Source organism: Struthio camelus, chromosome 27, assembly GCF_040807025.1.
Source record: "Struthio camelus isolate bStrCam1 chromosome 27, bStrCam1.hap1, whole genome shotgun sequence".
Classification (NCBI taxonomy): Eukaryota; Metazoa; Chordata; class Aves; order Struthioniformes; family Struthionidae; genus Struthio; species Struthio camelus.
Window position 1 is genome coordinate 5,907,559 of NC_090968.1, and position 16,761 is coordinate 5,924,319.

Here is a 16,761-nt window from a genome sequence, read left to right on the forward strand (position 1 = left end):
CTCGCCGGCCGGTGTGTCTCCCCGTGTCCAGCGCGTCAAGACGCTCAGACCTTCCTCTCTTGCAGGCCAAGAGGGATGGTCGGGGCCCTCGCCCCAGGACGGGAAATTAGCCCCTGGCTTCTGGGCTTGTGCTTTCCCTTCCCTCTGGCGAAGAGCCGCAGCACTTTGGAGGAAGCTGCCCACCATAAGCACACACTTGATTTGCAGACTCGCCGCTCTCGAGATGCCGGCACGGAGGGGTATATATCGCCGTAATTAATCCTCCGGGGGCTCTAATAGCGCAGGCAGCACGGCTGGGCGTAAGTCAGTCTCTACTAAGCAGCTTGTGTTATCTAACGAAGGGCGTTTCATCCCCGATAAACGTCCCTCGTGACGACTGCTGCTAAACAGACTGTAAATCTGCCGCCACCTCCAAGCACACGCACAGGCGGATATGCACAGGACCAAGCGTCCTGCCTGCCGGCTGCTCCAACCATAGACCCCGCGTTTTCCTTCTCCACCCAAGGAGGAGATGATTTTGCCCCGGTTGTCGCAGGTTCCTGGGGACAGGAGCCACCTCCGCGGATTACAGTCTCACTTGCAGACTCCTGTTATCCCGGACATACCCGTAATTACCCGCAATCAAACGTTGCAGCCCAGACGGGCCTGGGTTGGTTCTGTCCAGCAACACCTTCGCTCCCCAAATTCATGCCTGCCATAGGGTAACAAGAAGCAAGCACCATCTTCCTTAAGCATCCCGTGATCCAGCCTCCCTGGGGCTGCGGATACTGTTAATCCAGCACTGGGATGTTTTCCCAGCCAGCCAGCGCCTCAGCACCGATCCGAGCAGAGATGCAGCCTGAGTTTTTTTTGAACACCGCTCTCTCGCAGAGATTTCCAGCTGAGCCGAGCTAAGGCTCAGCAAGCCCTTACAAATCTCAGCTGGATCTCCTTCTTTCGGCTCCACCTGAGCGAAGCACTACAAAAGATTTCCTAGCAAGCTGCAGGACACGGCAGGATCACCGGCTCCGCGGCGTGCTGTGCTCTCCCTTGGAGCCGCAGCTCCCGGAGCCACGTGATCACAGCAAATTCCCTCATTCTGTCTCTCTCTTTTTTTTTTTTTTTTTTGGGAGAGAGAGATCAAAAACCTCTGCGATAATAACAACAAGCTCTGTGATGATGAAAAGAGAAAATCAGTAATATCTGAAATACCAAGTGAGCAACATCCTTTCTTAGTTCAGTTAATATTACTTGTGACACCCTCACCCTTACATAGAGAGCTCTGCCACAATAAGGTGGATGAAGGGAGAGAGTCAGAGGCACGGGGCAGGGAGCGGCAGGGCAGTCACATCACAGCAAGTGACTAAATTCAGGGAGAGATCATCTGCTGGCGGGAACTGTGATCTCCGTTTATTTTAGAGGCGTGATGCTGCTTTGCACCGACCAAGAACCCAGCTCAGATCTGCCGGAGATATACATACCTATACACAGAGACACAACACGTACTGAATTAAAAATCACTAGGGTATTGATTTTCATGATTCAGGCCATTAAAACCGTCCAGGATGGGAATTAATATCTCCCCATGCAACAGCGCTGTCAGGTGCGCTACAGGCACGGGGGAGACGATGGGGCTGGGCTCCGGGGTGCCGCAGCTGGAGATGCAATCCCGGACCACGGACCGATGCAGCAACTCCCATAACTTTGAGCGGGTTTGCTGCTGTCCTGGTCTCTGCCGGGGGCTTGTCCGCACACAGCAAACAGGAGACTGCCCAGATTTGTTCACCCTCTCTCAACTCACCCCAGAGCAGGCCATTAGTTTGGGCCCGCCAATCTCCCTGGGAGAGGAAGGGCCTCGTTACTGAGGGAGAGGGGGTTTATCTTTTTATCTTCTTTGGGAAGAAGGCATAGTGAGCTATGGGCTCACTGGGCTCCCAGAATAACAGCAAGGGCATTTTCTAGCAGGCAGTGCACGGAGGCAAAAGATTCATTCTGTAATCGGCTCTTCAGAGAATTACAGGGAGAACCCCACCACCTACGGCGGAAATTATCCTCCTTTCCAAAGAGGTATGCTTTGCTGGATTTACTTACCCACTTCCAGCCAAAGACAAAGGGCAAAGAGAGAGAAAGGAAAAACTGCTCTGTGCCTAAGGAAAGAGTCTGCAACTTGGGAAATGCAGATTTAGTTCCCTGTCTCTTCCACAAACCCATCCATAACCTCGAGCAAGGTGCCCAGCATGTCCCTCTTCCTGGGGCAATAGGATAACAGAGCTTTTCTCTATCCCACCTGTGCAAGGAGGGTGAATACATAAAAGTTTGAAAAGTTGAGAAGTCATGGGCATAGGGTGATATAGATAGATTTATGGCTATGACATCGTTCTGGGCGAGGAACGGAGGAAGAAAAAGGTTGCAGTGTTCACGCTGGTCCTTTTAGGGCAGCGTCAGGCAGTTCCTGGAAAGAGCCTGGGGGCTGCTGCTGCCCCTCGGCTGCGGCGGGGGCTCCCCAGCTGCTCAGACCACCTGGAGACGAGCCCCCTCCCACTACACGAGTCCAGCCCGTCCCTGCCAGCAGCGGGGAGGAATTTCACGCACCAGGAGAGAGGTGGGCAAACGTCAGACACAGCCAGAGAACAACTGGAAGATGCAAATGGATTTCATCAGCTACAGGCAATCAGCCGCGTTGCTTCTCATGCCACGGTTCTGTTTAACTTTCAAAACAGTTTTCTCGAGTCTCTCCTTTTCTTTCCACAATTACCTTTCCTTTCTAACAATCAGACACTTGCAAACAATCATCCAGAGGACTCAGGAAAGAGTTATGTTAAATATGGAGTCATAATAAAAAAAACCGAGAACTTGTTAAAATATTACATTACCTCCCAGATATATACAATACCACCGAGAACATTCTGCATGCAGCAGCACACACATCCCAGGATTACAGAGAAGCAAATTTGGCTCTCCAGATTACCAGGGAATCATCAGAAAGAATCCCCCCATGCATATGTACAATTTTATAGCCCAATTACCTTAGTAATATCTTTTTCTCTGGACACATGCATTTAACTCTCAGAAGCCTTGCAATTGTACACAGTTACGATTAGATAGATTAGGCAGAGATACAACTCTACTTAGGGATTTTGGTAGTGATGTGCATTTTAAATACAAGCCTTAAATGCTTTCTCACCAGATGGAATTTCCTCACTTTGCCAGGTAGGAATTTTTGCTGAACATTATTTTAACCAACATTGAGCCTATCTGAAACTGTAGGCCGAACCCCTCACTGTCGTGAGACGCAGAGCAGGAGAGTTGCCCTTAGGAGGGTAACAACGGAGAGACACGGAAGCGGGCAGGAGCGCTGGGGACACAAAGGACACGGCTCGGAAGGGAAGGCAAAGATGATGGAAACTTTAAGACTTGGTTTTTTGTAAGCGACAGAACTTTGCTGCAATTTTCCGAGGAGACAGGAGGCTTCTGCCTCCGGGAGTTTCCTTTTGTCGGCATCGCAGGCAGGAGCGGAGGCTCTGCTGGGCTCTTCTGGATTAAAAGAGCTGCTGTTGCCTCCTGGAGACGCTTCAACAATTCTGTTTAGAAACAGTCTCCCTCTGTCACATAACTTCTCCATTCCTCCGCTTCAAAAGAGAGACAGGGAGAGGGCAGTTTGCTGATTTTCACTAAGCCCAGACTCTTTCTCCCTTTCAGAGGATGACCGCCCACTGCTCATTCCTGCTGGCTGCTGGAACCCCCTGTTTTTTCCTGCAGAAACAGTTCTGTCTGGGTTTCAATTATGCTTCATGAATCCTGGCAGATACTGAGGCTTTTTGCTTTCCATGCTCTTCAGGAAGATAATGCTTTCAAGCTGCAATGGCAACTTCTCCCCCCAAGATTTCAGCAGGTTTTGCAAATGTGAGGGGATGGCCACCACTGTGCAGAAAGCCGTGCCAGGGACTTCAAACCTTAAGCATCCTTTAGCTGCTGACAGCAGATCATTCTCACATGGTCGTATTAACAGCTACCATTAAAGACATGGCTTCCAGCCAGAGCCCTTTTCCCTAAGATCTAGAGGGAGAAAAAAGTGAGAAGGGAAACAAGAGCAGGACAAGGTGCCTTGGCAGAGGCGACACAGCAGGCCAGGGAATTAGCAAGCAACTACCAGTACCCAAAGCATCCTTGCTGTCCATCCATGCCAGTGTGATATGCTCAATGCAGAGCTGCTCGAATAGGGCCCAGACTTTTGAGCAAACTGAGCTTTCACCCCAGGTTACGTCTGGTCTGAGCATTTGCAGCCTCATCAGCCTGTGCCACCTTCTGCCGGGGGAGGCTGCCAGGGTAACTGCTGCGGCAGGGTTCTCGGAGGGAAGCAAGCAAGGAAGTGGCGTAAATCACAACGCCAAGCTGAAGGAGCTCTTCTGATTTACAATAGCTGAGGAACCAGGACGACACAATGCAGCACTCAAGGAGCTGAGCGGGATTTCCACTTTCTCCTGGAGCAGCTGGCAGTAAGCCGTTCCCCAGGCTGGGGCTCTCGGACCCGAGTTGGCAGCGCAGCTGGTGTGGTTCCCCGAAATAAAGCGCTCAGCATCCACACCAAAGAGCAAGGCAAAGCCACGCCATAGCCCCAGACAGAGTTTCACGCTGCACAGGAGCTAAGGGCACCCCTTGCTAACACTAGCGGGATCATGGTCCCGCTCCTGCTGACCACGCCTGAATGCTGAGGAGCTTGAGATGGATTGGAAAGGAGAGGAGTAAGAGCACCTGAACTGCAACATTTGGATATTAATATGGAAAATGTCTTACTGATAACTTTTTCTCATTATTTCCATGTTATTGTGATTTCATGCAAACTTCTCCTTTCCAGCGCTGCTCCTGAGTGCCACTACACTTGTTCTGAGCTGGATCTGCCCCCAGCAATGCTAACAGCTTCCGGATCATTTTTATTCATTTTGTGCTTTTCACTCACAGTACTTCATGTGACTTATGTATCCCCCGAAGCTCATATTTCTGTTTGAATTGCAGGGCAAGTAGTGGGTTTTAACATTCTGCCTGCACACGCATCCTTCTTTCCCTCAAAATGAAAGATCATTTGAACTTTGAATTGCATTAGTGTGACATTTTTCTACTAAATTACCCTGGCTGCACTCAACAGTCTGAAAGGAAACAAACACTCTTAACTTTGTATAGGTTATGCGAACGTCTAAACGCCAGAGGTAACGCCTGGGGAAAGACCTGCGGGAGCAGCTGGCACTCTCTCCCCTGGAGAGGCAAAGCCCATCTGCTCCACGCTCGCTGTCTGCAAGGACAACACGAACCAGGGGCGATGGCAAAGTCAACCCTTCAGCTACTGTACAGTGTGCAGCCAGCAAGACCCAGGGATGGGGCTACAAACGTAAGAAAATACTCTCCGGTATTTTGAGATACAGTTCTCAAGCGCCTGCCCTGCTGGCTGTGAGCTCTCTGATGGCAAAAAAGTCCCTGTTCCCCCCCCAGGGAGGCTTTTGGGTTGCAAGATGCCAGATCCTGCTCTGTGCACATCTGTGTTCCTGTGTCTTCTGTGAGATAGCAGGGCAGGAGCCAGTTTTTTAGGACAATCATGCAGTATCAACAGGTGGCAAATGTTTTAGGCCTGGAAAAATACTCCAGCAACTGCCTGTGCCATCCCAGCTTCCTGCTCCCTGCCTACCCACTGCTTTACATCCCCGTTCATCCAGCAGCGCCATCAGTGGTTTGATCCAAGTGACTCATGCACTTGACCACCACATTTTATTTTATGAGACACTTTTCCACACCCAAACTGGCTTCTCGCAGGATGAATCTCCTGGTTCAGTAGACCTCTGCCTCTCACATTTACAGGCAATGCATTTCCATCTGAAGAGGAATTTAAAAACTATTAGTCAGGGAACACAGCAGATAGTAACTATAGCAATGCATCAATCACAGCATGGTAATTACACACCACCGGGTTGCCTGTAAAAGCTGGTCTACCTGGCAGAAAATGGCAGTAATCAGCCTATTGGCAGCAGACAATACAGCATCATTTGTAATTCTTATGGCTGCATGTTCTTCGTTTCACAGGGGCTGGATGCTAATCAATGAGTTGCCATGGTTACCTGACATCCGTGGCCATCAGTGCACAATGAGATGCACAGATATGAGAGGGGCTTTTAGTCCCCACTGCTGGGGAGGAGTTGGGGGGACCCAACTGGGGGTCCCAGCTCCCACCAGCTGGGAGCTCACATTGCTCAGGCAGATGGTTTAAACCCAGCTCCTGGCTCCTCCTCTGTCATCGAGGTGATGCATCCAGAAGAAACCAACTTTATATTCTGCACCATGCAGCGTCACCTGCCTGGCACCCTGAAGAGGGTCCCCAGAGCAGCAGAGGAGGCAAGGGCAGAGCCATAGCACATCCTTAGGAAAGGATGAGCTCACCGTGTGGCCTGGCTGGAAAAGGAGGAATAGGGAGTCAGATGACATCGTCAAGGTCACACAAGAAGTCTGCACCAGAATCCAGAAGGGAGCATCCCGCACGCCCTAAGTGCAAGAGCATCCTTCCTGGGAGCTGAATACAACACAGGGGAATGGACAGAGATGTCTTCTAGTGAAAATCAGCCCTGCAATCTCAGCCAAGGATGTCAGAAAGCAAAACCTGCCCCCAGGGTCAGACTTTATTCTAGTCAGAGATGGGTTACCAGGAATAGAGAGTTTTTTGCCAATAATCACATTACTTCACATGCATCAGTGTTAAAAACAAGAAAATGACACTTAATGTTTGCAAAATTTAAGTCTAGTTATGAATCAATTTCCTAGATTGTTCTTAAGATAATTAGACTACCTACTGCATGGTGGCATCTGCTGGGAAACCAGGAGGGATTTCTTCCCCTCTTCTCAGGGTCTCAGAGTCACCGACCTGCTAGGGAACGAAGCACAGGCCAGAAATACTTTTGCTGGTGCTGTGAGCAGCACGTACAGGAATCAGGGTTTCTGGAGTTAGTGGCAAATTCTAGGAAGCCGTTTGCTCTAGTGCAGCATCTCAACTGTTTTTAATTGAAGGGCCATCTAAGCTTTTTCAAGAAAACCTCTCAATAACAGCTAGCCTTTTCTAAAGCCTTCCAAGGATTATCTTGCGCAGCATTGCCATTGTGCTTCATTTATAACCACATAAAAGGGAGGCTGAACTTTGAATGCTCATTCTGTTCATCTCTGTTCTCCAATTGCTTGAATGCACAGGCGCATCCATGAAAGGTAAACATCCACAGGGGTTTCGCAGACAAACCACAGTTTCACGGATGAAATGAAGTGGAACAGGATGGAAAGACCCCTTGCCCAGCACAGAGAGGTAACGCGTCTGCTGATGACAGCAGGACACAGGCTTCCGGACCAGCGGTGCTTGACCCAGTGCCCAGACAGTGCGAAGGCTAATGTCCAGAGCAGGCTGTAGGAGTAAAGAAATGGAGCATTTTTCCCCTACTCTGATTTTAGGATTGATGCTCCCCCTTTCTGTGCTGTCACTCCTCAGTGAACATGGAGGCCAAGATCCAAGGGCTGCTCTCCACTGATAGGCACACAAAAACAGCAGAGCCCAGTGCGGGGTGGTGGTGTTTTATAATCATCCAGCCCAAACTATTCACATGCAAAATGCATGAGCTCCATCTACGAGCAGTGCCATCCTCAGGTGGCTCTCAGCAGGCCCCTTGGCATGGAAGGAGGTCTGATGATGTGAAATAACTAGCATTGTAAACACATTTTAGCATGCCTGATGAGTCGGACCAAAACCCCCATAGGAGCACAGCCAGGACTGGAAGAGGGGGCTGCCCAGAGCTCCCCTCACAGCCCCCATCAGCAGAGACTCCACGGTCCATCCTGCTGCCTAGTCCAAGGCCCTCACATTGCACCCCCTCGAGAGGGGTGTGCAAGGTCTTACCCCTTCCCCAGGCTTAAGCAGAGCCACCCACAACTGCTGAGAGTTTCTAAAGGGAGTTTCCTTCCCTCCCCAAAGCAGAAAGCACCCATGGGAACATAGGTCCTGGATCCCAAAAACCCTCCAAAAGCCACCGAGCAGAACAGAAAGGTGCAGCCTGCATCAACGCTGTTTACCCGCCAGCCAGCCAGTCAGTCCCTTCACTCTTTGCACAGGAAGGCTTTTGCCCCATCCCCCAGGACCGGATAAGTTGACACCCCTCAGCTGTCCCTGCAGACAGGGGCAAGGGAGGCTCACGCGCAGGCATCCCGCCGCAGCGCCCCTTCCCGAGGGCGAGGGCCCACGCAGCAGCAAAGCGCTCCGCTCCCAGAGAAAGCAACTTCTTGCTCCTTCCCATTTCATTGTTGTTGTTTAAAGTGAGAATTTTTTTTTTTAAAAAGGGAAAAGCCAGCATCGAGGATGCTTTTGAACAGCACCAGCAGCCTCTCGTGGGCAAAGCGAGCCATACAGCTGCGAGCGCCCAACGTTGGGGCCGGAGCTGCGGGAACGGTGCACCTTGTCGCACTGCTCAGGGGAACCGGGAGCGCTGGGGAAGGGAAGGCAGACAACCCAGCCCCCAGCCGACCCTCTTCCTTAAGGGGAGGGAGATTTAAAATAAAACTAAATAACTAGCCTTTGGTAGGATGCTAACAGCCCATGCTCAGCTCAAGACTCTTGTCTCAATAAACCCCTCAAGCTTAGGCTCACCACCTCCTGTGTTGTCCTTCTGCTCAGCACGCAGATCTGTTACCAATACTAACCAGAAATTAAGTGCAAAAGACTCCTTATATTAGAAGGACTTTACCCAACAAAATCACCTGGTGACTAAGCAATTCAATCAGCTTTCTTTGGAGCCTCTTACCTATTGCACAGTCTAGGCTGGGGGCTGACCTCAAGTCACACTCTGCACAGACAAGAGGGACCTTATCCATCCTGGTGGGAACCCATTTTCTCCTCCAGAGTCTCCCATTTTGACATTACACCCTCATGGTTTTATCATATAGTGCAGAGCAAGGACCATGAAAATCAGATATAACCAAACACCCTCCAGGCTAACCTGGGATTTCCCCGCAGAGCACTGTCTTTAGTCTGCGCTCCATTTGTTAAACACGCTAAAGACACTGCAAGAGAGCCCACAAGTACTTTAGAACAAGGACTAAGCAGATGAGAAGGGGGAAAAGTGTTTTGCCTGAGACCACCCAAAGCCAAGAACAGGACCAAAGCCAGCAGCTACTTCTGCCAGCTCACGGCGAGCACAAAAGCACTAAACCGTGCTCTGTCCCTTGCCGAGAACAGGCAGCAAAATCTGTCCGTCCCCACCTCTACGACCTCGTGCAATGATCTTTTCAGCTTTGGTTTTCTAATTTATCACTTCAAATAAGATGGACCCACCTGAGAGGATATAAAGCTTTACTGCAGGGTGAGCAATTTACATTAAAAAAATTTAAATCACTGAAGAGATCCAGACATACCAAAGCAGCTTCCCCCCCCCCCCCCCACCTCAGATCGGTTTGAGGCTGGAGTGGCTCTGCAGCCTGGCTTTTTAATCCAGGCCTCAACCAGCCTCTGCTCAGGGACTGGTTTCAGCCGTGGCAGCTGCCCAGACATCCCTTCGCCTGGCTGTTTTGGGGCACAGCACCCCAATTTGAGTGCGCTTGTGCAGCCAGACTGCAACCAGCAGAGAGCAGTGGAGGCTAAGGACAGCCGGCTCTGGAGCTGAACAGTCAGAGCAAAACATCCTGCCAGCCCCAAAACGAGACTCATCCACCCGAGACCAGCAGCAAGCAGCACCTTCTTCATGCCAGGACCCCGGCGAGTCTCCTCCACACACCTTCTCCTAAGAGGACAGCGTTTTGCTGGGTTTCCCACATTAGTCTCAGCCCCCTCCAAGGCTTTGTGCTCATTAACCGCCCAGTTACACAGTGCGGCCGAGCAAAGCAGTGCCTAGCAGAGCTCAGGAGCCGGACCAAGCAGGCCAAAACAGCCCTCCTGCCCCTGAGACCCTGCTGCCCCGAGCGCTTTTCAGGCACGAACTCCCCGTGAGCAGGAGAGCGCGGCGTGGTTCCCACGAGCGCGTTGAGTTGAGGATTCCCCCAGTGCTAATAAAAGGGGGAGATTACTAGACCGTGCCGATGCAGGGTAGGCGAGAGGGGCCTTATTCCCCGCTCAGCGGCCTGATTTCACAGAATCTGCAGCAAGTTGGTATCTTGGGGGTGTTTCTCCACCTACCAAACATGATCAAAACCAAACAGCTATGATACCTCTTGAGCTGCCATTGGTTACCTGCAACACAGCTGTCACATCTCCCTTTTCTGTCCTCTGGAAAGGATTAGGAAAGCAGCCAGGAGGAGGGTTTGCCTCTCTGTTTCTAGCTTATTTTTTCCCCTGGGCTGTTAATTGGAGAATGACACCCACACACAGGTGACTCTGGATAGCTCTATAGTGCCATGGGAGGTGTAACTGCAAGACATACAGTCCTAGGCATACATGCTTTAATCTAATGAGATACAAAACACCAGTAAACCAGGTCAGAAACAGAGCGAGACAGCACCAGGCTGCTCAGGAGCTCCTGCATGAGCCCATCCTGAGAAAGGCTTATTTAACCCCAAACAGCCCCTGCAGGCTTGTGCCCCAGGCACCAGGGGACTGAAGAGCAGGCTGCTCGAGGGCTTTTCCCCCAGCACTGAGCAGCTGTCTCTCTCTCTTTCATTTCAGCTAAGAAAGTCCAGTAACAGCTCCACAAAACCATCTCCTCTGCAGCAGGAACAGTCACCTACAGCCCCAACTGCACCCCTTAGCCAGAGCTGATAATCAGTTTTTATCTCAGACATCTCCAGCTGCCCAGGAAAGGTCAGAGCACCTTTGCCTCCCTTGGAGGAAGAGGATCTCAGCCGTCCCCATACCTGGCCTACATGCACGGAGCCTAGCACAGGCCACCATGGCCATTTCCCTAATCCCCAAATTATCCTCCTAGACTCCTGCTGCACCCCCTGAGAAAATCAGCTCAGATCTCAGCTCCTCCCCAGCTTCCGCCTCATGCATCTTTCCCAGAGCAACCTTGGCTTTCTTCAGGCTCTTACCTTTCCCTGCTCCCGACTTCCCATCCACTCCAAAGCCCTCCCTGCCCCTCCGGAGCTCCTTTATGAGCTCTCCCAGCCGGCACCACCCTCAGCTGCTCCCCAGGTGCCCGGAGTCTCACTGATCGCCCTCTGGTCCCCGTTAACGCTTTCAGGCTTGCTGGGATGTACTGGTGCGCTCGCCGCTCTGCTCTTGCGGGCCTCCTTTCAGCATCCCTCGTTTCCCAAAAAGCAGCTCTTAGACGCGTGCCTCCTGCCCCGGGTTTTCTCTTGCTGCAGTGGAGAGGCCCGTTGCTGCTGCCACTGCTGCGGTGGCGTCTCGAGGAAAAAGGAGGCTTCGTCATGCCCCGCCAGCCTCCAGCCCGAGGTCTGGGCACGGCTCTCCGAAGCTCGGCCGGCCGCCGAGCAGCGCGCGGGGAAGCCCCTCCGCCGGGCCGGGCACGAGGCAGCGGCGGACGCCGTCCGCCCCTCCGGAGCCGGCAGCATCCCCGAAGGGCTCCTAACAGCGAGGCAGCAGGAGCGGGGTCTCCCCCGTCGTTTCGGCAGGTGGTGAAGCTGTTTGCAGCACAGCAAGGCCGGGAATAAACGTCGTTCTCCTGGTTTGCCCGGGCGGACCCGCGAGGGGACCCCGTCCCGGTGGCCGCGGTGCGGTGCTGAGCGTGCTGCCTCCGGCACGAGCTGCACAGCCACGGGGGTAAACGCGCCCCCGTGCACGTTAAAGGATTTGTTTAGCTTACATAAACTTGGAACCAGTTTAAACTACTCCGAAAAAAGGCAGAAGAGGACGGCTGCTTCAGGTTTTGCTCCGGTTTAATGAAGACAGCTCGTATTTGTGTTTATGCAGAGCTTACTTCAGTAAATCCCTGGATTACTGACTGGGGTTATAAATGATTTAAGTTGGTTTAAGGGATTCAAGTTGGCAGCAGTGTAGCTAAATCAGTAAGTCGCACAAGGGCAAAATAAATAAACAAAACGTGGAGGAGAGCTGTCAGACTGCGCTAAAACCCCTTTCACGTGCCCCGATCCCAGCTCTCCGCGAAGGAAGCACAGCAGGCTCCTCGCGCCGTCCCGAACCCCCCAAACTGCCCCGTGGGGCCTTTTAACCCCGTTTAAGCATCCTTTATCTGAGATGGGATAAAACCTCAGCGCGTAAGCGAGCCTGTCGCCGCCGGAGGGTGGATGCTCCCGCTTTCCCACGGCTGCTGCACGCGCAGGCGCGGCGGACACGCCGCGGAGCTTCGTCCGGCGCGGGGAGCCGGGGAGGCTTCGCCGAGCGGCGCCCACGGCGCGCCGGGAGCGGGTCCCGGGTCCGGTCCCCCCGCGTTGCCCCGCAGGACGGGCGGGCGCTGGCGTTGCAGCGGGGACGGGTCCGCCGAGCCCCCACGGCGGCTCCCGCTGCTCTGACTGCACATCTGCGAGGTGGGGAGCTGCTGTAACCACAGCCCTGCACCCCATAAAAGCACACAGAGAGACGTATGCGATCGTTATGCAAAGGACTCGCTCCGTTATGGGCTTTGGATTATAGTTGATAATATATGAAGCTAAACTGCAAAGCACATTTGGGTTTTATGGCCATCGTAAACAAGGACGGCAGCGCGCCTGGGAAGGAGCGCGCGGAGCCCGGCGGCACAGCGAGAGCCGCGCAGCCCCGGCCTCACTGGGCAATTTTGGGAACGAAGAGGCCAGGCCGAGGGGCAGGTGAGCAGCGCAGCATCCCTTGTCATTGGAAATAGCCCCCACACCCGGCAGACCCACGCCGCCCGCTCCCGGGAGGCCCACGTGGGAGCTTTGGAGCAAGGCGACGGCAGGGGCAGACCCGCTCACCGGCCGGGCGGCGTGCGGCTGCAAATCTCCTCTTTTATTGTGATAATTACCAATGCTCTGTAAAAATCAAATTATTCTCTGCAGAGATAAGGCCTAGCCCCACATTGAGGGAGGAAGGGGCAGATGGGAGGAGGAAAGGAGATACATGGGGACCTTTTATCACTGGGCTGCAGAGGAGAAAGAGATGGGAAATATAAGGAGTGTGGTCAGGAATTTAGCTGGGTTTTGCAGTCTGCAGAGCAGGGGAGCGATGGCCGGGGAAACAGAGATGACCAGACTGATGCAAAGGCATAGGCAGCTTTGTCCTTGCCTTTGCTACTTTTACCAGCTTTTCCTCCGAGGGAAATGCTGTTTCGCTCAGCCTGGGCTGGATCTCAAGCTGTGTTTCCTAATAACGTGGCAGTCCCGCATGTGTGCATGTGTGCATGCGTGTGTGCATGCACATATGTGTGTGCATGCATGTGTGTGTTTGCACACGCATGTGTGTGCGCGTGGGTGTACCAGGCTCACAGAGCCCCTTTTGCAGCCTGTCTGGCCCAGAACAGGTTAATAATCCACCGCGTTGCCCCTGGACTCGGGCGGGGGTCAAGGCGAGCCGAACGCCCCCAGGGCCGTGCCGGCGGCCGGGGGCCGGGTCCAGGACAGGGCCGGACTGGCACTGCCGGCGCTGCTGCAGGGCGAGCTGCCCTGGTCCCTACGGACCAGAGTTAAGAGGTGCCAGGAACAGCTTCCAGCCCCGTCTGTGGCAGTGGCAGGTCTTACCCTGGCCTGTCAAAGCCTTATTTTGAAATCCAGCAAAACGGTGTAATTTTTTATTTAAACAACCCCCTGGAAAAGCAGCCACATATGTCTGCTCGTCCAGAGAGCAGCCGGCTGCTGACCTGCATTGCTCTGCGATTCCCCGTGGGAGAGCCATCCCCGGCCAAAGGGACTGGAAAACACAACGCGGGGTTTTCGCACGCGGCTGCTTCCCGGCCCCAAGCTCTCCGTGGCCGCCCCTCTCCTCAGCTTCCCCCGGAAAACGGGAGACAAAACCAAAAACCTTTTCCAGCTTGTTTCCTTCCCTGCGCCCCTTGCAGAGGAGCCGGAGGGCCGGCGCCAGGCAGCCCCAGCCGCCGGCACGCCGGCCCTCCCGGCACCTTTGGGAAGAGCGAGGGATGCGGGAATGTACAGCCCTGCCCTTTGCTGCCGCTTACATTTGGCAGCATGTGTCTATACAGATATGTATATATATACATACATATATATGCATATGCATATGCATATGCATATGCATGCATACATACATACACGTATATATGTGTGTATATTGTATATTGAATATATATATATATATTCAATTTCCCTGTGAGCCCGAGCGATGGCCAGAAAGGTGCCCAGTGGAAATCCGCAGCCTCGGGAGGCAGCAGCAAACCCCGCGGGCCCACGGTGCCAGTTCAGCCGTTTGCTGCCGCCCCCCCTCCACTGGCTGCATTTTGGGGGGGAAGCGAGTTATCGCCCAGGCGGAGGGGCTCCCCTGCACACGGCGGGGACGGGCTGCGCCCGACGGCTCCTTTGCTATCTGCTCGCCAACCACCTGTGTTTTCCTCAGGGGCGTCTGCACACCTTCCTCCTCCTCCTCCTCCTCTCCCATGCAGCCCCTCCTCACGCCGTCACCCGGCGCCGCGGGGAGGCAGCCCCGACCCGCAGCCGCCCGCCGGCCGCTCGCGCAGCCCCAGCATCGGGCCGTCGCAGCCGCTTCCCGCCCTGAGCAGCCAGATCCCAAACATCTGCGGGGAGAGCAGAGAGGAGAAGCGACAGGTCTCGCCTCTGCTCTCCCCCCGCTTCCTACCTCCCGGCTTTCCCCCAAACACTCGGGGCCCCAGAGAGGAACAGGAGGTATTTACCAAGAACTGAAGATCCCTCAGATTGGGCTTTTTCTCCCAAAACAGTGACTGCAGCTGGCGCAGCCTGCGTGAGGCTGCCACCCGCCGGCAAAGGCCCTCCGCAGCCCCGCTGCTCCCAGCCCGGCTTCGAGGGCCCTGGAGCGCTTGTCCCGCAGGCTGGCGCCAGAGGAACCATCTGCAGGCCCCTCGCACTGTCCCCTCTCCGGGAAGTCCTGCCTAAGGTCACGCTCTGCCCCCCAAAACCCCCACCTTTGCGGGGCCCGCGGCAAAGGGAGACGCGAGAGACGCCCAGCCCAGGGCGGTTGCTTCAGCCCCCGGCGCCCGTCGGACCCGTCAGCGCCGCAGCGTCTCTCAGCCCTTGGTCTGATCAGAGGAAAACCCCATGCTGAAAGGGAGTGGAGGAGCCCCCAAAGCTCTCCCTAACGGATGATGCAACCACGCTTCCCTCCACCCAGCCTCAAAGATCCGGGATGAATTATTCAGCCCTAGAGCGCAGCAGCTCTGCTGAATTATTTAGGGGAATTTGGATTTGTAGGCCAATGAAGCAGAAGCAGGCTGAGCTGAGCAGCACGTTGAATAATCCCAAGAGAAAGCCAGATCCTTCGTCTTCTTCCTTTTCCCCTGGCAAGAGGCAGAAAAGCAGGCTATGCAATATTCAGGCTGAGTCTAGGGAGCAAGGCAGGCCGACGGAGTAAGACAAACTGCCCTCTCCGCTTTCTGGAGCAGCATATTTTTGCTGCCCGACTGGTTGCTCACATACGTGCAAGGCTCCGGGATGAGCATTACGTAAGAGTGAGCAACACCAGGGAGGAGCAGGCGGGCCGGGAGGAACGGGCTGAAAGTGGAAAAACCTCTGCCGCGATCTACCTGGCGAGGACCGCGCCTGAGCTCCCGGGGCAGGACAGCGCCGGGACTCGGGAGATTTCAGTTTTGCAGCTGTTTGTGTTTCTGAGCCACCCCCAAACGGTAATGCCGGTTCGAGCTCCTCATGTACCTCGGAGTTATCTGCTCGCTGTCACCACCTTCACCCACATAAATGCCGTGAGTCAACTCCCTCCGCAAATCACAGGCAGGGTTTGGAGACCACGATGCTCTAAAAGATAATATATCTGAGGGTCTGTGTGCATTCACCTTTTGTCTTGCCCGCCCTGAGGAGTCAAATTTTCAAGGTTTTCTTTCTGGCCCTGGGGACTAGAAACTTTATTATCAGGGCTCCTGCAATGAAGTGGCTCCAGGATGATGCTTTAGAGGAATTCCAAGTCGCAGGAGATCTGAACGAGAAAAGCAAGATGTTGCAGCGTGGCCAGGCTGTCCAGCTAACAGATACCCAGATCAGCATCACCGATCGATACCGAGAACCACTCAGTGATTTATCACTGTTTTGCAACTCTGCTGGGCAGAGAGGAAGCTGCTTTGTTTAACTGCAAAAGCAAACTTTGCTCCGAGGCCCTGGGGACGTAGCCTGGGATGTCTCTGTTTTAGCATCAAGCAAAGGAGGAGTCTGGAGAGCTATCAAGCAGCTCAGAAATGGATGCACTGTTATCATTAATTTTAATGGGAAAGGAGCAGATAAATCCCAGAAGTGGAAGAGGAAATTTCAGCCTGCTTTCATATGCTCGGATGCGATATGCTTTTCTCATGACCTTTTGTCTTTTTTTCTTCACTGCTAAACAGGTTTGGACCGAAACCGTGGATCGAAACACGTCCGGAGGCTGGGAGGGGGCCGAGGGCCTGGCCCGGGGCACGGTTCCCAGCCCTCGGGGGCCGCCGCCGCCGCTTCCCAGGGCTGCCTTCGAGGATGCTGCGTCCGGGTGCGGGAGCTTCGCGGCCCCCGGTGGCCCCGGCCGCCAGAGGTTTGGCTCGTCTCACCCCAAACCCGTTTGCCCCTCTGGCCTCTGCGACGCCTGGCGGCGACGAGCTCCCCGCTGCAGAAACGACGCGCTCCATAAACGAGGGCATCGCTTCTCTTTGGCGACCCTTGTTTCGCGGAGAACGACCAAACCTTCCTCATCCTCTCCACGGCACTTGTGCTGTTACAGACCGC